The following is a 24,549-nucleotide window of genomic DNA, read 5'->3' as shown; positions in this document are numbered from 1 at the left end:
GAGTCCTGCTTAATAAACTTGCTGATTAAATAAACATAATTGCTTTACTCAGCAGGAACTTAGCCAAGAGTTTATGCTTGTTCTTAGTTAACTATTGAGACTTATTAAAACACAGGTCACAATTACGACACTGGTTGGAACTTTACCTTTATTCTAACATCCCGCAAACAGTAGAGTTCATCACAAATGCTGCCACACCATCTCTTGAATTAGAAATTTGTTCTCACTCCTCATTGGAAAAGCTGTGTTGACTGCAGGGAACGGGAAGGAGGCAAACTGGCCTAATAGGAGAGAAAGTTGCAAATGGTGTTTAGTTGATAGTATATTAAGTACTTAAGTGACCTCTCCATTTAGCCAAAGTTTAGGAACACTTATCAATGGCATGATGAGGGTTCAGCCCTGTGTATATTAGTGTTCCATGTACACAGGACCTACAGGCTCTGCAGAGAAGAGAAAGTCAGGGCCTGGGAGAGCACCTTCATTGTTTTTGTTGTTGCTGTTGTTTTTCTTTAATTATAGTTGACATACAACATTATGTTAATTTCAGGTGTACAACATAGGGAGTAGACATTTATATACCTTACAAAATGATAACCATGATAAATGTAGTAACCACTGGTCACCATACATAGTTATTACAGTATCATTGCATTACATCCTGGTAACTAATTTTATAACTAAAAGTTGTACTTTTTTGTTGTTGTTGTTAGTCCTCAACCTAGGATATTTTTTCCATTTATTTTTTTAATACATTTTTACTGGATTTTTTACAGAAAGGAAGGGAGAGGGATAGAGAATTAGAAATATTAATGAGAGAGAAACATCAATCAGCTGCCTCCTACACACCCCCTACAGGGGATCAGAAATTCTTGGAGTGGGGACTCGGGAGTCTCGTTGTTATCAAGTTTACCAGATGTCTCCAATGCACATGAAGATCTGAGAGTCTGCATGACCCAGATGTAGTAGGACAACCAAGGGTTATCAAGGGATATGAGAAATGGATTCCAACATGTACTGGGGGTCCCTTGATGACAGAGAAATTCATTTTCTACCTTTTTGTGATCTCTCCAGAGCCTCACATGTCACCCGTGCTGTTGGCTTATTGTGATCGATTGGCCTGAATTTTTGTTGTGGGCAGAGACAATGGCTTATATTGTTATGTCTTAGAAAATCCTTTTCCTGGCAGAGTCCTGCTTAATAAACTTGCTGATTAAATAAACATAATTGCTTTACTCAGCAGGAACTTAGCCAAGAGTTTATGCTTGTTCTTAGTTAACTATTGAGACTTATTAAAACACAGGTCACAATTACGACACTGGTTGGAACTTTACCTTTATTCTAACATCCCGCAAACAGTAGAGTTCATCACAAATGCTGCCACACCATCTCTTGAATTAGAAATTTGTTCTCACTCCTCATTGGAAAAGCTGTGTTGACTGCAGGGAACAGGAAGGAGGCAAACTGGCCTAATAGGAGAGAAAGTTGCATATGGTGTTTAGTTGATAGTATATTAAGTACTAAAGTGACCTCTCCATTTAGCCAAAGTCTAGGAACACTTATCAATGGCATGATGAGGGTTCAGCCCTGTGTATATTAGTGTTCCATGTACACAGGACCTACAGGCTCTGCAGAGAAGAGAAAGTCAGGGCCTGGGAGAGCACCTTCATTGTTTTTGTTGTTGCTGTTGCTTTTCTTTAATTATAGTTGACATACAACATTATGTTAATTTCAGGTGTACAACATAGGGAGTAGACATTTATATACCTTACAAAATGATAACCATGATAAATGTAGTAACCACTGGTCACCATACATAGTTATTACAGTATCATTGCATTACATCCTGGTAACTAATTTTATAACTAAAAGTTGTACTTTTTTGTTGTTGTTGTTAGTCCTCAACCTAGGATATTTTTCCATTTATTTTTTAAATACATTTTTATTGGATTTTTTTACAGAGAGGAAGGGAGAGGGATAGAGAATTAGAAACATTAATGAGAGAGAAACATCAATCAGCTGCCTCCTACACACCCCCTACAGGGGATCATGCCTGCAACCAAGGTACATGCCCTTGACCAGAATGGAACCTGGGACCCTTCAGTCCGTGGGCCAACGCTCTATCCACTGACCCAAATTGGTTAGGGATCCATTGATTTTTAGAGAGAGTGGAAGAAAGGAAGGGAAGGAAAGAGAGAGAGAGAAACATCAATGTGAAAGAGACACATCAATTGGTGGCCTCCCGCACACAGATGGAACCTGCAACCCGCAACCAAGGTACATGCCCTTGAATCAAACCCTTCAGTGTGTGGGCAGGCGCTCTAATCACTAAGCAACACCAGCCAGGGCTGGAAGTTGTACTTTTTTCACCTAGCTTCCCCCTCCATTTGGCAATCATCATTTTGTTCTTTGGATCTGTAGGTTTCTTTCTGTTTTGTTTTGTTTGTTCATTTATTATTTTTTTAGATTCCACATATAAACGAAATCAGACAGTATTTGTCTGTCTTTGTCTGACTTGTTTCACTTAGCATAATACCCTCTAGGCCCATCCATGTTGTCTCAAGTGGCAGGATTATATGGCTGAATAATATTTCAATGTGTATGTATGTATGAGCTCTATATCACATCTTCTTTATCCAGTCGTCCATCAGTGGTCACTGCGCTGCTTCCTTGTTGACTGCCCTCCCTGCGGAGCCCTCAGGTTAGGTCTGTGAGAGGCCATGAGAAGCCTCTGGGCGACGTGCTGCGGGCAACATTTCACAGCCTGTATATTTTGGAACTTGTTCTTAGGCTACCGGTCTAGGAACTTGCCCTTTGACCAGTGACCTTTCAGTGATGTTTTAGTGGTTTAGGAAATTAATAAAGTCAGAAAGAAACAAACAAATTTGGTCATAAATCCTGGTGCCTATGAACACTCTGTCTCCAGGAAATAGATGGTGATCAGACAGAAAAATGCTAGGGACGGGAGTCCAAGTGGCTTGGCCCCTCTGGTTTAAGATGTGCTGACTGAAGAGGTGCCAGCACCAGAAATGAGAGAAGATATGCAGGGCCTGGGAAAGGGCACTGCCGCCTGGGCTTGGGGTGCTTTTCATGTGTGTGTGTGTTTTTCTGTTTTTCTCTTTTTAAAAAAAGCTGCAATAGAGCTGACTTCAAGTCATTTCAGTCGTGTATATCCTAACTCTGGCACATTCTTTGTCATGTTAACTTCTTTTTATTTCAAAGAACAATGTCAGTTTACTAGGTCCGAACTTCATGGTGTTTTTAATTTACACGGAGGGCTTTGCCAAACCTAGCCCAAAGAGAAATATTTTTATTATCCAGCTCTTTTATCAACTCCACAGCTCGGGTGTGGTTCACTCCTCAGTGCAGCATCCCTCTGTGCTGCTGAGAAACCAAACACAATGGCCATGAAATGTGAGAATACTCTTGATGCATTGGCGGCTGCCTGCATCTGAAATGAGAGACACACCATAGGGAATGAGTGGCAGAAATAGGGGAGCCAAACTAAAATTTATATCACATATAACACTGTTAACACTCCCCAAGACTATTATTAGTATTATCATCATCGTCATTCATAAATGAAACAGAAGAGTAGACAGAGCAAAGGGAGATGACTTGGCTTATCACTTTGCCAGATGCATGGTGGGTCCACACCCTTAGAAAACAAGCCTCAAGAATCCAGTTTTAATCTATTCAGTCGAGATGATTTCCCCTGATAGATTAAAAAGCTGAGTAACCAGGGAAGAACATAACATGGAAGGGCATGTAGACGATAGTTTAGAAAGGCCAGTGAGTTAAGATGCAGAGTATGGGTGCTGAAGGTGGGATGTGAATTTGATTGTAGCCCAGAACACTCCGAAAGCAGAAAATGAGTTAGGAAGGGGGCTTGGAAGCTCTAACAATAGTGGCTAATACAGATTTGTGGCAGCATCTCCCAGACCACCTCCTACTTTTACATTTTTTAAGTGTCATTCAATTTATGTTCATTGATTACAGTTTCTTTTGAAGGTTAAATAAAAATAAGAGTAGAAAGACCAAAGAATCATTATAGAACTGGCAATAATGAAATTTTGGCTTGAAATCTGACCCAAAGAATTATTATTTGAGATATGTTTTCCTCTAGTAAACAAATTAGCAAAATTCTTATATTTTTCTACAATTACATTTATATAAATGGGTTTAGGAACTCATTTATATCTTGTTAAATTAATGAGATCCCAGAATTTTTATTGACTTAATGAAAATGGGCACTCATTTCTCAAATAAGGGGTTTAAATATGCCTCATTGCTTTGCTTTAAAATTAGCCCTGAAGAAGTCTCAGAGCTGTTAGTGCAAGCTTTGCAATATATTCTGCTTTTTTTCAGAGATATTAAGCTCCCTTAGAGCAATGCCAAAGGCGGGAGATACTTACAAATAGTGTAAGAGCAAGCTTCTGAGCTGATGTTTATGAAAAACTAAAAAGAGAAACAGTGATAACTGCTATTTGAGGAGACACTCATGAAAACCAGATCTTACTTATTTTGTTTTAATATTTTCATTGTTGTGACTTTTTTGTTTTTATTTTTTTATCTTTATTGTTGAAAGTATTACATAAGTCCTCCTTCCCCTCCCCCCATTAACCTCTTCCAGCCTGCTGCTGTCCTCCTGCCTCCCCTCCCCGCCTCACAGGCCCTCACCACTCCATTGTCTGTGTCCATGGGTTATGCATATATGCATACAAGTTCATTGGTTGATCTCTCCCCACCCATCCTCCCCAGTCTTCCCTCTGAAGAACAGACCTAATTTAAATGTGGACTGGGGAATGACCTATATAACTGGAGTATAAATGCATTTGGGCAATAATCCCACTTATTATATGAACTTTTCTGAATTTTATTTTAAGTCCCTCTTTGTCAATTGAGTAGGACTAGTAAAACCTTTTTTTAGTATAGTACATAGGGCAACATTTCAATTTATGGAAAGTCCCTTTCTACTCTTATATTTCCAAAGTATTTATGATTTATGGGCTTTGGTATCTATTTTATAGGTCAAATATTAATTTACTATCTGAGCCCACATTCCTACAATTATGCCTCATCCTTCAAATTAATTCTTATGGGATGTCCCATAAGCATCCTGGAAAGTCCAGCTTCTTGAGAATAAATCTTTCCCTGCCAAAACACTGAATCATCAACTGTACCCTATCTTAGAAAACTGGAATATATGAAGGAAGGGACTAATAATGATTTATACACCTGGATGTAGAACTCAAGAATTTAGGCCAGCATAAGAGTATAAAATATTCACAGTTCACCCTTGATGTTGCCTATAAACACCGCCCCCCGCCTTCCCTGAGTCATGGGAAATTTAATAATATGCATTTCCTTGAGATTTGACAATTGGCCCTGGAGCCAATGGTAATTACTATGCTTGCTCCATTCTAATCTTTCTCAGGTAGAGAAAATAGAAATACATTCTGTCCAAAGATTCTTAGGCTGAAGATATTCAAGTATATCGCTTAGCAAATAGAAGGTAGATTCTAGCCTTAAAGAGCTTATGGTCAACTTACAAAAATTTGGAAAGTGTGTGTAGTTTAGGAGCCAAAAGAAGAAAAGCCACCAAACAGCATTTTAAAAAAAAGAGAAAAAGAGAGAGAAGACAGGAAGGTAAGCCAAGAGGCAGTCACATGCAATGACACAGGAAGCCAAACAGAAGGGCTTTGATGGGAAGGCAGTATCATTTGCCACAGAAAGTTCTGAGAAAATGCATTCTCTCCAAAGATAGTGGTTCTTGTGAGTGAACAATATCTCCACTATATAACAGTAATAAGGAATTAATTATTAAAATTGAACCATTAAGATTTCCTAAATAAGGATTCATGCTTTCTTTTCTTTCTCTTTCCTTCCTTTCTTCTTTCTTTCTTCCTTCCTTTCTTTCTTTCTTTCTACCTTTCTTTCTTTCTTTCTTTTTCTTTCTCTTCTTACTTATTTTTTTATTTCTAAAACATACAAAATATAATTTGAAATTAATACCCAGTTCTAAAATTTAGGCTCAGAATTTATGGTATTTATTTTCTCTTGTTTTCTAACAAAGGGACATTTAGTATGGTATCATAAATCAGACCCATCCTCTCTCCAATGTGAATACTTAGAAGGACACAAAGGTCAAAGGCACTTTGGTTCCAGAGTAGTAGAAACAGCTCTTTCATTCTCTGTTCATCTTTATGTAATTTACTTCAATTACGTGCCACATTTTTTCCTTCAAAAGGATGCTAGCTTGTCGTAACCCTCTTGTGCATCATATTCTCAACTTGTTGTTTGATGCCATCTGTTTCACACAATAGAAAACAATTAGCATTCCTATCACATCAGCTGAGTTCATCTGATCCCCCTCCAAATACATATATGGCACTATTGTACTGGGCAACTATCATGGGTGCTAAATCCTCCAACTAATTTCATATTTGAAATGTGTTTTATTCCAATATTGATGTTGCATGTTCTTCTACAGCATTGCCCTCCTTTTGTCCTGGTAAATGGACTGGCTTCTGGCAAACCAGACAACTTGAGAAGCCCTAGAAAAATATTTTTTATAAGCTTAAGAGTCAGCAGAATCCTGTGGAGAGCTCTGGGCTTGCATGCCATTACACAACCATTCTGCTTCCTGAGGGAGTCATATAACTTCTCATTTTGAAAATAGGTATACTGTTACAGGTTGAATTATGTCCTTCCCCTACCCCCAAATTCATATGTTGAAGTCTTAATGCACAGTACTTCTAAATGTGACCTTATTTTAAGGTAGGGTTTTAACAAAAGTAACCAAGTTAAAATGAGGTCAATATGACTGACATCCTTATAGAATGGGGAGATTTAAATACAGACATGCCTACAGAGAAAACACCATGTGGACGTGAAGATAACCATTTGCGAGCCAAAGGAGATGGAACAGATCCTTCCCTCACAGCCCTAAGAAGGAACCAACTTTTCCAACACCTTGATTTCATACTTATAGCTTCCAGATTCCCAGAATCTATATTCTTAAAGGGCTCTGACCCAGATCCTCTTTTTGCATTAGGTATGTACTATGAACTATGAGAGAATAAATTTCTGTTGTTTAAGCCACCTACTTCATGCCACTTTGTTATGGGAGCTCTAGTAAAATAATACAGATCTACTGGAGATGCACCTCACTGGGCTGTATTGAAGAGCACAGAAAATATGTTGTGTCCAACCCAGATTCAGGGCTGAAACTGCCCTTCCTAGAACACTGCACTTGTCTACAGTTTCAGTGAATTTGGAAGACAACTCATGCTCTCATGTGAAATGTAATTCAGCTCTCATTGAAGTATCTAAGGCCTTACAGTACCTTGTACCAAGCATCTCTATTTATTCCCCAGGGCTCAAGACAGGCCAATTTGGGTCTAAGAAAACTAAGATCCATTCTGACTCCATAAAGAAGACATGGCAGTGTTGTATAGACATACCTGGGCAAAAAATTGGAACTGAGGGATCTATGAAGATCATGTTTTCTCTCCAGTTCTCTTCTGTCTTCTGAGCCATTCTCCTCTACCTACAATTTTCTACTGCTCATACAGAGTTCCTTAGCGATGCACTTTAGCTTTCAAATTGTTCATTAGGCCACTAATGCAGTCTTTCTGTCTACTCTTACAAGAGTGGTTCTCAAACTTTAGCAGCATCAGAATTACCTAGAGGGTTTGTAAAATTCAGATTGCTGATCCCTACTCCCAGAGTTTCTAAATTTAGTAGGTCTGGGCAAGTAGTATCAAGTTTCTAGGTGATGCTGTTACTGCTCATTTGGAGACCACACTTTGAGAATCACTGTTATATATATGACATTTCTGCTTCAGTTTTCACTGATTACTGATCTACAACCTTTCCAATTCACAAAATCTATATTTTTAAAGGGCTCTGACCCAGATCCTTTTTTTTGCCTTAGCTATGTAAGTCCCTGACAGTAGCCCAAAATTAGCTGTGGTAATGAAGGATTGGGTTATGTGGGCCCACATTTTGCTACTTATCACCCAATGCCTTCTGTAGATTTTATAGGTAGAGCCATGAATCAAGAACATTGACATGTGTCTAGTTTACAAAATGTGGGCCAAAAGTTTATTTATAAGTCAGATATTTGTTGCAGTGAGTTCTCAAATGTTAACTTCATACTACACATTATTAAAAAGTGTAACATCTAAGAATCATGTTAAAGTGTGTCATGCTAAGGGGAAAGCACATTTATAGTTCTGACTCAGGTGGCCCAGAAACTCTCATCTCATAGAGATTCTTCAGGTAAAATCATGATGGGCCTTGGCAGGCTTGTAGCTTTGATGGCAAGGGAGTGGACCCCATTATAGTAATGGCATTAGAAGTAGAGACAAAATCTAAAAGCGATGTTGAGAGTTGTTTTTATATGTGAGTGTATTGATTGTTTACCAAGAGTTATCTGTGTGTCTTCACAAGTAGATTGTCTGTTGCTTACAGCATACTGAGTCTTGGAGTTTCCCCCTGGGCCAAGCAGAGCTATACACATAGTGGATGCTGAGTATTTGATCAATGAATAAATGGCCATCATCCTTTATATTTGTGTAGTTACTTAGAATATTTCCACTGGCATTATCTCTGTCACCGTCATAATGTATAAAATTTTCCCTGAAGTCATTTTTCAGTTTTTATAATTCAAGTTGACATCCCTGTGGCCCAGTGACAGTAATAACACAATTAAAGAAAAGTTTAATTTATAAAAATATTTCAAAATATAACTTCTTTACTTGCTTCTGAAGAACTATAAAAGAGATATATTGACCATGAAGATCACGTCTTTAAAATTTTCTCCTCTTCCCACCTGATCTTCTCATACTCAAACCTATTCTGAGACTTGCAAAAACTCCTTCCCCACAGCTCTAGCCCACATGCTCTCATCCTTCTGTATTTTTCTCTATTTTCTCCTATTTTAGTAACAAACTCTGCATCAAGGGTCAAACTAAGGCAAGGTTGCCAGGAAAGTTTGGAATACACATGTTGTGCCTCAGTACTGAGCTTAGTTTGGGGGTCTTACCAGGATCTCCCCAATAACAATGACCTCATCCCAAGAGCCCATTCTTTTAGAATCCTTTGCTTCTACTTTCTAAGTATTTTTATCAAATAACAATAGGATCTCTCCTTTGTGTGCATTCATAAAAAGATTTGGCTCAAATAGATGGCAGAAATGATCATTAGTTATCTAAATATGGTTCAGTTTTAAAGTGAGAATTTTCTTCAGCCTTCTGCTATGCAGATGCATTCTTTTCTCCCCACACTCTCAAATCTCAAATTCTTAAGCACAAAAGTGGTTTTTTTTAAATCTAGAAAAGAATCCAGAGAACTATGCAAATTTTTCTCAAGTGGTTCAAATATTCCCCTTTGTGAAAATTAAATACAGTCCTCGGTATTTGGAGTATGAGGTAGTAGCTGTAGACAGAGGCAGCATTGCTTCTAGCACCAAAGTACCCAGTCAACCTGCCTATTTTGAATTTATCAAGCAAGGAAAGAATGACTTAGCTCAATACCCCTCAGGCAAAAACTCTGTTTACTCATATAGTATCTCAGGAATGGGACAGGATCCAAAGATGAGAGTCAAGATATGGTGAAAGGATGTGAAGGAAAGAGAAAAACTATAAAAGCAACTGTCACTATTTGAAACAAATGATAATAATAATAGAATGTAATGATAGGCAGTAACTGTCCTTGCATTCAGAGAAAATGTTCAGATTTCTACTGAAAGTGACCTTAGGTAAATATGGAACTCCTATTCCAAGTTAAATAGTCAGTTTGGGGAAGGACATTAATTTCCCAACAACTAGGTTAAACCTTGAACTTGTTTCATAGCTTGTGTTCCCCACTTGAAAAATGAAAAGTGAGAATAAGAAAGAAGAGAGATTCTCTGAGCCTGGAAAACTCCCAGAAATGTTGTCGCTCTTTGAGCTCCAGTTTAAGCTCTTATAGTTAATTGATTTTAAATTTTTGTTCCTGTTATTCTTATTATTCTTCGGTCTGGAATGCTCTCCTCCCTCCTCTTCACTGTCCCAAATTCTTGCTTATCTTTTTTATTTCAGTGTACACATCATTCATGCCAGACAGCCTGTCCTGACCATCCCTACTTCTCTTTAAATGAGGTGAACTCCTGCTAGAGCTTCCTTAGCAATAAGTAGTGATCCCAGCAGACTATTTACCATTCTTCTGTTCCTGCTTAGAGACCGTCTGTCTTTCTAACCAATGGTAAATCCTGTAAAGGCAATGACCCTCTCTACTTCCTGTCCTATTTTGAACAAGTGCTTAGCACAAAGGAGGTGCCTTATAGAGCTTTGTTTTTGTTCTCAGCCTATGCAGAAAGAAGAGAAATTTTGAATATTTCTGTACACAGTGTCTATTTTTTAGGGTTATCTATATATTTTTGCATATTATTGTACAGTTCGAATTAGTCTTTACATACTAACCTTATATCACATATTATTTTGTGTTACTTCTAGTTTTATTTTGTTTCTCTTCTTAGTCCCCATCTGTTTTCCCTTCCTCTGTCCCCAGTGGCTCCTCCAAGGCAGCACTTTCTAAAATTCCAAACCTCTCTGTGCTTCAACATTTTGAAAAGCCTTACTTTACATTTTTACTTCTAGAAACTGTGCTTGCAGGAGTTCTGAGGTCTGTGGCTTCAGCCTCAAGGTCATGAGAAAATCTTTGCTGTTCAGAAGGAGGCTCCAGGAGCCCTCCAATGAGTCTGTGCAAACTCTCTATTGGGTAATAGTATTACCTTTACTTAGAATACTTGATTACCTTTGCTTAGAATACTTCTCTCTGAAATGGGTGCCTCAACAGGCAGTTACATCTAAAATATCCACTTTCCTTTGGAATTTACCTCTGTTTTTCTTAATAGTGATAAGTTCTTTAAATGACTAGACTAGAACAAGCATTGCTAGAAATGAACTGAAGCATGAGCAAGGTTAAGAGATGAGACAAAATAACTCCTTTAAGTGTATTCAAATCTCCAGGCTCAGATTATCCAGGTCAGTGAGGGAACTCCCAGAGAGAGGAGCATCTTTGAGAGAAACATGTGTAACTATAAATGTACCTGCACTCCCAAGACATTAATCCCTGATTTCGGGATTAATAAATTCGCTGTTGATCCTTAGCAAGATTCTAGAATTAAACATTAAATAGCCAATTTGTGGGCAGTTGGGTCAGAATATCTTGCCTTCATCCCAAAGAAGCTTTGCTAAAATCAAGTTTTGTCAAACTTAAAACAGTATGTCAGATAAATACCAAAAAGGAATTCAATCTTGATTTCAGTAAGTATCTTGACAAAGTTTGTTGTAATACCATTAAGAACCAGATGGTAAACAGCTCAATATGAAAACAGTGGGTATGGATTTCAAGTCATTTAAACAAACATATTAAAGAAAATTGTTTAGTAGGTCAATGTCCTTTGGAAGGACTAATGTCTCTACATGTGGTAGTGTTCACCCTACATTTTTTCAAAACTTCCAATAAGCACCAAACTGGGAGAAAAAATAAGCTTAATAAAATCAAGATCAAGATTGAGAAATATTTTAACAGACAATGAATATACTAGCCAACATTCCACAAGTTTATTATTAAGGACACATGTCTTAACAGTAATTTTTATTAATCAAATATTCTATATGTTGATTTAGAAAAAGCAGAAAATATAAACAAACAAATAGGAGAAAAATAAAACTGTCAATGAGGTCATCACTAGGACTGTCTGCAGAAATAGTAGTTTTCCTTCCAAGCTCATTGTAAGTTTCCACTTTCTTACTCCCTTTGAAGTGAGACATGGCCTTGTGATTTTTCTTAATGATAAAATAAAACAGGTGTCATGCAGTGTGTGCAAGTTGTCCCATCCTTTATTCCTGCCTCAGTGATGATGGAAGCTTCTGGAGCCACCATTTATCCATATCTCTGAATGGGCGTAAGGAGAGGCCCCCTCTATCTCCTGCCTCAGTGATGATGGAAGCTTCTGGAGCCACCAAATGGGCTGAATGGGCGGAGAGGCCCCCTCTATTGCAGCCTGCCTTGGGATGTAACAGAAGCAAGAACTAATCTTTTGTTACAATAAGTCACTGAGATTTGTGGATTATTTGTTACTGCAGCAAAACTTCACCTACTTTGACTTATAAAATTAGTATTTCTGAACATAGGGATAAGAAGAAATGTGTTTGTGTAGTGTTAATTCCCAGATTTTTAGTATGTGTGTATCATGTACACATAAATTATTAAAATGTCACCACTATCTTTTGTACATATGGTTCACTTCATTGTATTGTGAAGTAAATATATTTTTACATCAATTTTATAAATTCACAATAATAATAGTTAATAATCTATAATAATAAAAGCATGATATGCTAATTAGACCAGATGTCCTTCCAGATGTCCTACTGGACAACCTTCCAGATGAAGCCAGGGGAGGGATCCAGGCAGCCACTTTGGCTGTGAAGGCCTACTCTTGCACGAATTTCGTGCATCGGGCCTCTAGTTAGTAATAAATGCAATCTACCAATCCCCTATTGTTGGGAATTTATTGTTCCTATTGCATGAATTTCGTGCACCGGGCCTCTAGTTAGTAATAAATGCCAATCCCCTATTGTTGGGAATTTATTGTTCCTATAATTACTGCCATGATGACAATTTTTGCACACATCTTTAATATTTTACTTAGGATAAATTTAGAAAAGTGGTATTGTAGAAAGAAATATTATTGCTTTCTTGGGCTTTTATTCCACATATGGAATATTTGATTAATAAACCACAAATAACCTTCACAAATCCCCCCTGAAAATATATATATTTCCAAATTATCCTAAAACAAGTAATAGAAATATATATAATCCCATCAGTTGTGTGTGAGAAATCCTGTTTTTCCCAATACTTTTCTACACCATATATTAACTATATTCATTTTTACAAATCTAATTTTGCCAGCACCTTTGGTGACTAGTTTGTTTGAACATTTCATTACATCCTTGTGGGCCATTTTATTTCTTTGCCACTCAAATATCTATGGCTTTTCCTTTGGTCTATTTTAGTTAATTTACAAGAGCAATTAAACTCTATCACATATTTTGCAAACATGTTTCCCAGTTTTCTATTTTTAAATTTTATGATTTTAATATTATTTTTTTTCCATACTGAAATTCTAAATTTCAATTAACAAAATATATCAGTCTTTCCTTTGTGACATATTTTTGGATGTCATACATAGAGTATCTTCACAAATCTCCAAATAAAATATAATATTTTCCCCTAGTACTCATTTTTTACATATACATTTTAATTTACCTGGAATTTATGTATTTATTTATGAATATTGAATATAATAAGAATCTTTTCTTCCCCCTCAAAGGAAGACCTAGAGTGTTTAGCTGACCTAAAATACAAGAAGCACCTGTGAGTAGACAAACATATTAATGCAATTTTAAACTTCCTTAACAAAAATCTAGGACCCATGAAAAAGGAAGTAAATTCTATTGCATTCTTTATTCATTAGACCACATCTAAAATATTTGGTTTTGTGTTTACCTCTAAATTGGGATATTGGCAAGTTAAAGGCTAGTCCAACAAGGGCAACCAAAGTGGTGGTGGTTCTGGAAATCCTATCTTTTGAAGAACAATCCAAGGAATGTTTGCTTGGAGAAGAGATTAATGTTGATGATGAAAATTATATTTAGATTGAGGAACAACTACCATGATGAAGAACTATTTCATTCTGTGTAGTTCTAGATGTCAGCATTTGGTACATTAAAATGTGTAGTAGTGCTTCTTTCATTTAAATAAAGGAAAGAATTTTGTGTCAACTAGAACTGCTTAAGAATAAGATATTGACAATCCCATTCCTGGAGGAGCTCAAACAAAGACAAAGTGCCATTCTGTCTGGAAGTCTGTACAGGAGATCCTTGCCTGGGTTGGACTGTTGGACCAATGCTCTCCAAGGCCCCTTCCAAAGGCTGAGGTTTTATGATTCAGGACTATGTACGACCTGCCTGAAGAAAATGGCCTAATTAATAACCCTTGTTTCTTCTAAAAATTTAGGTCTGAGAAAAATGGCTTCAGTTAAGAGGATAAGGCAGGGCATCAGGCAGGAGCGCTAACCTAGGGCCTTAGTACATTAGCCCAGGCCCTACCATCCAGTAATAAGCAGTAGAACCTTAGGAAAATCACTTATCTTTCCTGGGCTATAATTTGTTATTCTAAAATGAGAGGAGTGAACTAAAATATTCTTATTATTATAAATAATCTAAGGGTACCACCAAAGTATAAAATACTATTGTTTTGTGTTTAATAAATAGGTGGAATAAACTACATAAGCAGGTTTCTATAAACCCTGATCATTTCAATGCTTTATCTTGAAGCCTCGAAGCAAAGCCAGAGGTTAAAAATTTAAGAACCTGTTTTGCACCAGGCACTATGCTAGGTACCAGAGATTCTAAGGTGATGAAAATGAAGTCTGCGCTCTCAAAGATCTCACAGGTTAGTAGTGATGACAGCCTAGCAGACTAACATGATAATTGTATTGAGTGTCTGTACCTGCTGTAGGTTCAGAGACATGCATCATCTATTCAAGTCTCAAGTCTCTACACAGTAGGTCAGATGATACCTAAAGACCCTTGCAGCTCTACATCTTGCACATGTTTCTAAATAGAGGAGATTAGCCCACCATACCCACTTCACCAGGGTTAACCAATAGTTATATAAAGACAAATGCTGAGTAGAGCCCCCAAGGCTCAAGTCAGAGACTCAATCACAACTGCCTGTTTAAGATTAAAGACACCCCTGGAGTCTCAATCAAGCAAACCACAAATAACCTTCACAAATCCCTCCTGACAATTATCTTCTGTGGACTTTTTCCATGGTGCTGGCTCATCTAAGATTTCCTAGTATATGGAATAAATGAAACTAGGGGAGACAGCCTTCTCATGCTTTAGTAACCTGCTCAATAAAGGCACATTTTGTTTTAGGGAAGGGTCCAATGACACCTCTAGATGACTGACAAATGACTATGTTTTAGTGTGTGATTGTAATGGTGTCCTGATCCAAGTGATGGCTGGGAGGTGATTCATCTAATATCTAAAGTTGGCCTTTGCAGTGTTAGTTATATGATCTGCCTCTCACAGCCTGTAATCTATTGGGGCAGGTTTCTCACATTATACTTTGTATAGCACTAAGCCCTCAGATTCTCACATTATGAAACTCTAGCTTTTATTTCATTAGGAATAACCTGGCAGTACCTTATGTAATTCTTTGTCCAAAAAATGAGCATGTTCAAAAATTAAGTGAAGAAATTTTGGATATACTCAATGGAGATTTTCACACATATTTGAGTGATGATTCCATTTATTCCACAGATGATGCTGAAAAGGAAAAATTTCCCATCAAATTACTTAATAGTATTACTCCTTTGGGAATGTCATGTCATAAATTAAAATTGAAAGTGGGTGCAATCATCATGCTATTGAAAAATCTTAATAGTAAATAGGGTCTTTGTAATGGTACCAGATTTATTATCAAAACGGAAATATTAACAGGATCTGTAGAGGGAGAGGCTGTTCTGATTCCAAGAATTTGTCCCCATCTGACACTGGCCTCCCATTTAAATTGATTCGACGACGGTTTCCTGTGATGCCAGCGTTTGCGAAGACTATTAATAATCACAGGACAAACTCTAGCCCAGCCGTGGGCAAACTACGGCCCGCGGGCCGGATCCGTCCTGTTTGAAATGAATAAAACTAAAAAAAAAAAGACCGTACCCTTTTATGTAATGATGTTTACTTTGAATTTATATTAGTTCACACAAACACTCCATCCATGCTTTTGTCCCGGCCCTCTGGTCCAGTTTAAGAACCCATTGTGGCCCTCGAGTCAAAAAGTTTGCCCACCCCTGCCCTAGAGAGTTCTCTCAGAAATGAAATAAAGAAAAATTTGGAAATAAATATCATTAAAATTTCACCTGAGGCCAGAATAAATGAGATATAGAGAACACTGACCTCTGAAGTATGGTGTAACTAAATAGCACCAACAGTAGATGGAACCAATGACCTGATGTGAATAGGCACAGGAAAGACGAGGACACCATCCATCAGGGTATCATACTTCTGAATATGGCTGTTTCTATCATTCTTCAGGAATATCCTGGTTCTTCTGTGTGTGGGGGGAGGGATTTTATTTGGCGGGGGGAGTTGCATTTATGATGTCTAGTGGAGCTGAGCTACTTGGCCTTCAGGTGCTCCATACAGAACCTGAGAACATCCAGCTTATAATCCTTATCCTCATGACTTCAAGTTACTCAAGATGAATTTGTTCTCTATTTAAGCAGCTCAATAATTCACCATTTGGGGGTATTCACTGAATTCTCTATAGTGTGCTATGCTATCAGAATTTCTTTAGAGAGCAGTTAATTTAAAATCAAATGGTCCTCATAAGTGAAAGATCCTCTTCCTCTTAGGATATTTTTTCGCACTTGGGTTTCAAAGGCTGGAAGTGAGGGCTCTCTCCATTGTGTCATCTACAGACTTTTTCCCTGACTTTTTCTGATATATGACTGTGGCCAAACACCTGCTACAGATTAGAGGTGCCTATTCCTTTCAAGCTGGAATTGCAGTGCTCAATTTTGCTTCTATCCATTTCCAAAGCCATGGCTGGTGGTCCATGCTGACACTGAGCTTTCTCTCTCTTGATCTCTGGGGCTCTGCTTCTAACCCTGCCATTTCCCTTCTGGTCCACCTTATGCCAAAGAAGACATAGGCCCCCATGGGGAAAAAAGGAGACATTCTACAGCCACAGCCAAAAAGAAAGGACCACCCCAGGGTAGAGCTGCTGGCAGCCCACCCAGGCTATTCTAGGGTGGATCCAACCCTATTGCATATTTCCCTAAAATAAAACAAGTTGAAGATGCACCAAATACTTTTTTCTACAGTCTTTAAACAAACATAGACATTGTAGGCCCCCTAAAATAAACCTTTGAGAATAAAGCAATATTTTTCCAGTAAATATATTATAAATAGGTGGTAAAGAATCCTTCAATCTGGCAAAGACTAGAATAGGAACATGAATGGGAAATAGGCCAAGACTCTGGGTCACAAATAGACTTCTCACTTTAATCAGTATGATTACCTTATGCATTCTGACCTGAGAAGATCACAAGCTTCTAGGAAGAGACTTGATGGGATATTTCAGCCCTAAATATGGTTAAAGAACAAGAGAAAGGAACGCAGACAAAGGAACTAGCAGGTGAAAAGAATTATTATGCCTTTTTCCTTTTAAGATCATTTCAAAGTGGTAATTCGGGTAGGTGTTACTTTGTGTCTTATGAATGCCAGTTGGTATATGGGCATGGTCACCCTCCTCTGACAGAAACTAAGATGGACATGGTGATGGACTCAGTGCAGGTCAGAAGTAAAACCTGGAATTCATGGGCATTGGTCCTGCTATTTAATGTCAAGACCTTCTTCTAAAGGCAGAAAAGTCCAAGAAGGGAATAGATATGCCAATATTACTTTAAATGACATAACTTGAAACTCCCTAAATGAAAAAGCCCCCTCTGAAACACTTCCTTGACTCTTCTTTTATCTACTTCTCCAATCTATGTACCTTTTATTCTTTCTCTCTGAAAAAAAGACTGTGGTGAAGTGGGCAAATTGGAATGGATAAACCTACCAGAGAGGGATGCTTTAAAGATTAAAAGGGAAATATATGGGAAAGCCCCCAGAAGACACATAGAAGTTGCTCAATAAAGAAATACCTCCTCCTTCTCTTGTTGGCAGAGGGAAAGCCTTGTGACTGGGCAGAGAAGTGTCATTATGAGAGCTACATAAGGTTCTTTCCCTTGTTGGAGTCAAATTGGTAATAAAGGAATAGCAAGGCTCACACACAAAATCCCTTCATAACTCTTTCAAACTGAGCTTTATTCTTCCCAATCATCACAGCAGGTTTTGGAACAATGCGCTGGACAAAGTAATGCTCCTCACATCCAAAGAGGGTTCTGCTAAGCAACAAATTATGCATGTAGTTCAAGGTTCTATCAGACTTCTGGCATCAGATTAGGAGTTCCTTTGAAAAAGATTGTTGTCTTCAATAGAACTTCTTAGTAGAACTTTTCTTAGAAGGGGTAATAATATACTTTCCATGGGAACTAAGTAGTTATTTTGTCAACCAATAATTAAGGAAACACCATTCATATCTGGCTATACATTTATCATATATCTTCCTGTCTGGATGATATTAGAGGCTATAAGAACAAAAGAGTTTTGTTATAAGTACATATAATTATATTCTTCATTTAAAAAAGAGAAAGACTCAAATGCTCTGTCATATACCTGGGGGAAGCCAGATACTATAGTGCATGAAAGTAGCTCAGATGGTTCTGAGTTCAAGTTTATTTACTAGGTTTCTGGACTTGGAAAATTTAACTATTCTAAGATATGGTTTTTAGTTTCTATAGTATCTGACCCTATAGGTAATGGATCAATAAACAGTGGTTAATATAGTAGTAATCATTACCAACTGTGCCAAGATTGGCCACGCTATGTGCCTTAAGCATTTTTTGTTGACCCTTATCTTTCAGCCAACTGAACAATGCAAAACAAAGTTCCTAAAGAATCTTGAGCCCTACCTGGTTTGGCTCAATGGATAGAGCATCGACCAGCAGACTAAAGGGTCCCAGGTTTGATTCTGGTCAAGGGCATATGCCGGGTTTTGAGCTTGATCCCCAGTCGGGGGCATGCAGGAGGCAGCCAATCAATGATTCTCTCTCATCATTGATGTTTCTATCTTTCTCTCCCTCTTCCTTCCTCTCTGAAATTAATAAAAATATATTTTTAAATAAATAAATAAATCTTGGAAGCAGTGACCATATTGTGAAGTACATGATCTGATCAATCAGAGTCTGTCCAGGGCCACTTCAGAACTTTGGAATGGAGTTCCATCACTGGAATAACTGCTCCAGGGGTGGGCAAACTTTTTGACTCGAGGACCACAATGGGTTCTTAAACTGGACCGGAGGGCCGGAACAAAAGCATGGATGGAGTGTTTGTGTGAACTAATATAAATTCAAAGTAAACATCATTACATAAAAGGGTACGGTCTTTTTTTTTTTTTTAGTTTTATTCATTTCAAACGGGCTGGATCCGGCCCGCGGGCTGTAGTTTGCCCACAGCTGGATACTGTTTCCATGAGTTTGAGGCGCTTAATGGGGTGGGAGGTCAGGAGGCTTCAAACTGCCATAGATCTTACCATCATCTCAGGGGTGTTTCAGCTCAATCAGCGACCAGTAGGTGGAAGCCTCCCCTCCTAATAATGTTTGTGCCTACTCAGAATGGGCCATATCCTTGGTTTTCATGACTCTGATGACCTCACGGCATCGCCCCGAATATTCAGCTTCCCTTATGAGAAATAAAGGCCATTCTCCATTCAAAGACTGGCCGGGAGAGAGACTCCTGCTATTGTAGCAATATGGGGACTCATTCTGTTGCCCTTTGACTCCAAGGCTCCAAATGCCTCCTTTTTGACCGCTAAAGCAGACTTACTCAAACTCCTCAGGTAAATGTCTCTCCTCTGATAGGAAACCAAGCTCCAAAGTCCCAAAGTTTAGTATTTACCTTCCAGAAGTTTCCAGTTCTATAATTAGTAGTCTCTTCACACTCTCTTCACAGCACTTAAGGCATTAGGACTCTCTCAGTAGGTTGCTAAGTGATTGCAATTAAGAAGCTGGACTATGACAGTGAACCAACTAATGTTTGTGGCCACCTACATAGTGTTTTGACAAGAGAGATAATTTTTCATGAATGCAGTGGACATTTTGTTTGGTGAGTTGAGCATAGTGTAGGAAAGCTGCTGTCCAGGCACTCTGGACATAAAATGACACATTACGGGGACAACAATAACAGAACAGCTTCTAGCCAAAATATATAATCAATAGCATTTGGTTTTCTTCCTTTTACTTGTAAAAAATGCAAAATTATCATAGGGAAGATAATAATATAGGGAAGCAAATTAAAAAGTAAATGTTTCTCAGAAATCCACCATTATCTACTAATGCTGTAAAATGCATCCTTCTCGTCTCTTTTTAATGTGAATATTCATTTTTTAAAACAGTGTCATGATGAGCATACTGATTTGTAATCTGCTTTTTCCTCAACATATTATGAACATTTCCCACAAAGATTCCTCTGTAACAGCATCTTAACTGACTGCCTAATGAGCCATTTGTGAATGTACCACCACCATTTAACCAAGCCTGAATTGTCAATATTTGGACACTTTCCAGATTTTTCAGTATTATAAAAATACTTTGATGAATAGCAGTAAATAAATGTTTACTTACCTAGTATAATTTCCTTACAATAAATTCCTAGATGATCACGTGAAGATGGTTGCTCTGAACATTCCTACACAGGATTCCTTTTGAGCAGATACAACAGTCTCCTGGGAATGGACTTCCTGAGTTTTGGATATATGACCATATGACTTATTTTTCCCAAGTCAGTCCCAGTAATCCCTACTGACCCAGGAACTCACTCTATTAGTGCTACTTTTTATTCTCGACATGTCTTGGTTTAGGCCATGTATTGTCATCCTAGTCAGAGGGTAGATGGATACTCTCCTTTAAGAGATCATGGAAAACAGTTTTCCAAAGTTGTTGCACCAACTCAATCTCGCCCAGGAATGTATAAGTGATGCTGTGGATCTACAGCCTCTGACACCTGGTGTCAGACTCTATTGGGATGTTTGAGTTAAGCCAGCAAAAACTGAACACAGCCTAAGTGCCTATGAAAAGAAGAGAGCATAAACGGGTTGTACTATATAAAATGTTATATGATTCAGGAGTCAAAGTAAGTGAATCAGAGTAACATGCAACACTATGGGTATCTTAGCAATATATTATTAATTAAAAATATATGTTCATAAAGTTTAAAGCAAAATATATTACTAAATAAAAACACAAGTCCATAAAGATGAAAACACACAGCCACATCTATGTGTGTAAATGCATACAAAAAACAAAAATAAAATTTTAGAAATACTAATGTTACAAAAATCTATATTAAATAGAAAGCATGGGGTCATAAATATGAGAGTCAGGTTACCTCAGATAGGAGGGAATAAGGATGAAATTCAGAGACATTTATGGTTAGATGTCGGTTATCACCAAGATCTGAGCATTTGTCTTAGGTGGTCTAAAGCAGTGGTTCTCAACCTTGGCTGTACATTAGAATCACCTGGGAATTTTTTTAAAATCCTGATTTCTGGGGAGGATGAGGCCCAGAAATCAGGATTTTAAAAAGATTCCCAGGTGATTCTAATGTGCAGCCAAGGTTGAGAACCACTGTTCTAAGGATTTACTACAAATAAATAAGCAAGCAAGTACAAAAAAAAACAGATAGAGAAAACCATCTATACTAATAAAAGGGTAATATGCTAATTAGACCGGGTTGACCGGCTGTCTTCCAGACGTCCGACTTCTTTCCAGACAAAGCCATGGTGGTAGGGGCTGAGGCAGAGGCAGTTAGGGGTGATCAGGCCAGCAGGGGAGGGCAGTTGGGGGTGATCAGGCAGGTAGGCAGAGAGGTTATGGTCAATCAGGCAGGCAGGCAGAGGCAGTTAGGGGTGATCAGGCAGGCAGGCAGGTGAGCGGTTAGGAGCCAGCAGTCCCAGATTGCGAGAGGGATGTCCTCGATTGGAGAGAGTGCAGGCTGGGCTGAGGGGTTAAGGGAACCCCCCCTCCCGTGCACAAATTTTGTGCACCGGGCCACTAGTGTATATATAATGAATCAAAGCTATGATTAATTCATTTCCTATGATGAGAGGGGAGGAAATGCACATTTTAACGTTTTTTATAGATATCACCAGATCTGACTTCAAGAAAGATTGAACAATTTATGAGTTCCTATTTTCCTACATCTTGAGTTATACTATAAAGTGACTGGATTGGATTTACCTGGGCCATGATATTCAAAATGAAACAGGAACATTTGTCCCTGATTCATGAATGACAAGGCCATTCTCATCTTTGCTGAAGATCTGCCTGTTTTGGAAGGTGGCTACATAGCATTTGGCTGAGGGTGGAGCCATATGGAATGCCTCTATTACTATTGCTTTTCATAGCTCCCAGATGTGAGGAGAACCACATGCTCTCCAGCTGTTTCCATGTTTACCCCAGTCGCAGTCTTCTTTTCAGTAACAGTTTCTCAAAATTTATTTGCCAATGCTATTCTAAAAACTGCCTGCTACCTATCACTGTCATCATGAACAGTAACAACCAATGTCTGCTTTCTGTTTAAGGTGCCATGAGTATCAGGCAAGCATATAAATAAGACTAGCTCCTCGACCCTCACACATCTTCAAGTCTTGGGAAATCCCACTCTCTTTCCCACCCACATTGCCTCCTCCACCCTTGGGGTTCCTCCCCATCTTATCTGGGATGATCCTTCAGTGTGCCTCACTATGCCCTGCTTTCATAAGACCTGTTTTCTTGAAGGGAAGTGGAAAAATATCTTTCCACCTTTCCAGAGTCTTCTAAAGTAGTAGACAAAGTAAACTAATATCTTTTTTTAAGATCCCAGAGGTGTTAAGACATGGTACTTGTGATTCTGCCCTCAAAATATGTTAAAAATCTATCCACTTCTCTCCAGCTCCTTTGCTGTCACTTAATTCAATCTAACACTATCCTCATGTTGACTATTATAATATAGCAAATCTAAACAAATCTCCCCAAATCCACAATTGCTCACTTCTAATGGATTATCCACAGAGCAGCCAGTGGAAGATTTTGAATACACAAATCTGATAGGGTTACATCCTAACCAGTAAGATTCAAAACATTAAGAAAAATCAGGTATTCAAATTAAAAGTCCTTATCAAGATCCACAAGGCCTACAGCCTCCCAGCTGTATACTCTGCTTCTCTTCTCTGGGTGCTGGCACAACCAGTTTTGTTTGTTTGTTTGCTTGTTTGTTTTTAAACTCTCCCTAGCTTTTCACTTTCTCAAGCTTAGTCTATTGCTCTGCCTAAAATCTTTCCTAACTACCTCCTGCTCATGCATCATGTCTTACCTACTTCCTCCTCAGAGTTTCATTTATTGATTGTATAATCTAAATGTGACCCTGTTTTTGTTTCTCAGTATACCCTTTATTGTCCTGCTTAGCATTGTCACAATTCATTGTTATCTATGTGTTGGTATGATTATTTATTCAATATCTGTTCCCCTACTGACCACCTATCACTAGTGCCTAACAAATAGCAGACACTCAAGAAATTAATGAATAAAGAGAAATATATGGAACCTCGAAATGGGTTAAGTTTTATTGAGGCAGGTACATATACACATACAAACACACGCACGCACAGTAGTCATTGTGGATTATTGAATAGCCCCACTCTTTCCTAATTCTCTGCTCAGACACTGGGTAACTAGAGGCCCAGCCATTGCCACAGCATTTCTGTTTCTTATTATTGTTGACTGCCATACTTGAAAACAATTCAATCCATGTGTAAAGATTCCATGAGACAGTCTATCTTGAGACAAAGGCAAAAATGTATTGGTTCTATATTTGCTACATCTGTGCCTTTTTATATCCATTTGATATGTGGCATTTTTTGATGGTTGGGAGACCTCTTTGAATCTGGCAAATATGTTTATAAGCTGAAATAATAGGAATATATTGCAAGAATAAATATATATTTACTTCTAAGCATAAACTGAGAAATATTTGTTCTTTAATGAATTCTAAGAAGAATTAACCTCCTGAGGAACATCCCATAATCTTTCCTCTTTCATCATGTGTCCTTTGCAACACCTGTAACACCTCTCTACTCTTACCACAACCTTGAAGTCATACCATTTTAGCACTGAAATGGATATTCAAGGTTATTTTAGCTTTATATAGGACAGAACTAAGGCTCTGCAAGATAAAGTGATTTGCCCAAGGCCATTCAACTCTTATTACACAATTACAGAGGAATGAAAAACAAGGTAACAAGGTGACCTTTTAAAAGCATGGTCTAAATAATTGGCTCCCAACTTTTCTATTTTTTAAAAAAAGAAGAAGAGGAAGCAAGGAACATTCTAAGTCTGAGAGCATTCTGATTTTTAAAGGATTTTTTAAAGTTAATTGTTACTATCAAGATCAAGGAACCACCCTGACGGGTTTGGCTTAGTGGATAGAGCTTCGGCCTGTGAACTCAGGGGTCCTGGGTTCAATTCCGATCACTGGCACATCCCCAGTGGGGGCGTGCAGGAGGCAGCTGTATCGCTGTTTCTAACTCTCTATTCCTCTCCCCTTCTCTCTGTAAAAAATCAATAAAATATATTTTTTTAAAAAAGGATGAAGAAACCAAGGGAGTGAAGTCTGAAAACATTTAAAAATCTAATCATTCTTTGCAGGAAAATCTTCACATGCTCTAGGCTTGTTTGCATTTACTTTTTGTATTGCTTCCTAAGTTAGAGTAGGTGAAAATTACCTGGACCACAACTTTGCAATGAACTTATTAAACATTTATTTAAAATATTAT

General features: G+C 38.0%; 1 protein-coding gene across 1 annotated transcript in view; it reads left to right on the top strand.

The window, feature by feature from the left end:
* PHLDB2 (pleckstrin homology-like domain, family B, member 2) overlaps nucleotides 1-24,549 on the top strand; it is a 221,775-nt gene that overhangs the window by 39,299 nt on the left and 157,927 nt on the right. The gene's annotated exons all lie outside the window — the stretch shown is intronic.

The sequence above is a fragment of the Myotis brandtii genome, unplaced genomic scaffold (assembly GCF_000412655.1).
Source record: "Myotis brandtii unplaced genomic scaffold, ASM41265v1 scaffold406, whole genome shotgun sequence".
Classification (NCBI taxonomy): domain Eukaryota; kingdom Metazoa; phylum Chordata; class Mammalia; order Chiroptera; family Vespertilionidae; genus Myotis; species Myotis brandtii.
Note: the sequence above shows the minus strand (reverse complement) of the source record. Positions and strands in the feature narration are given on the sequence as shown.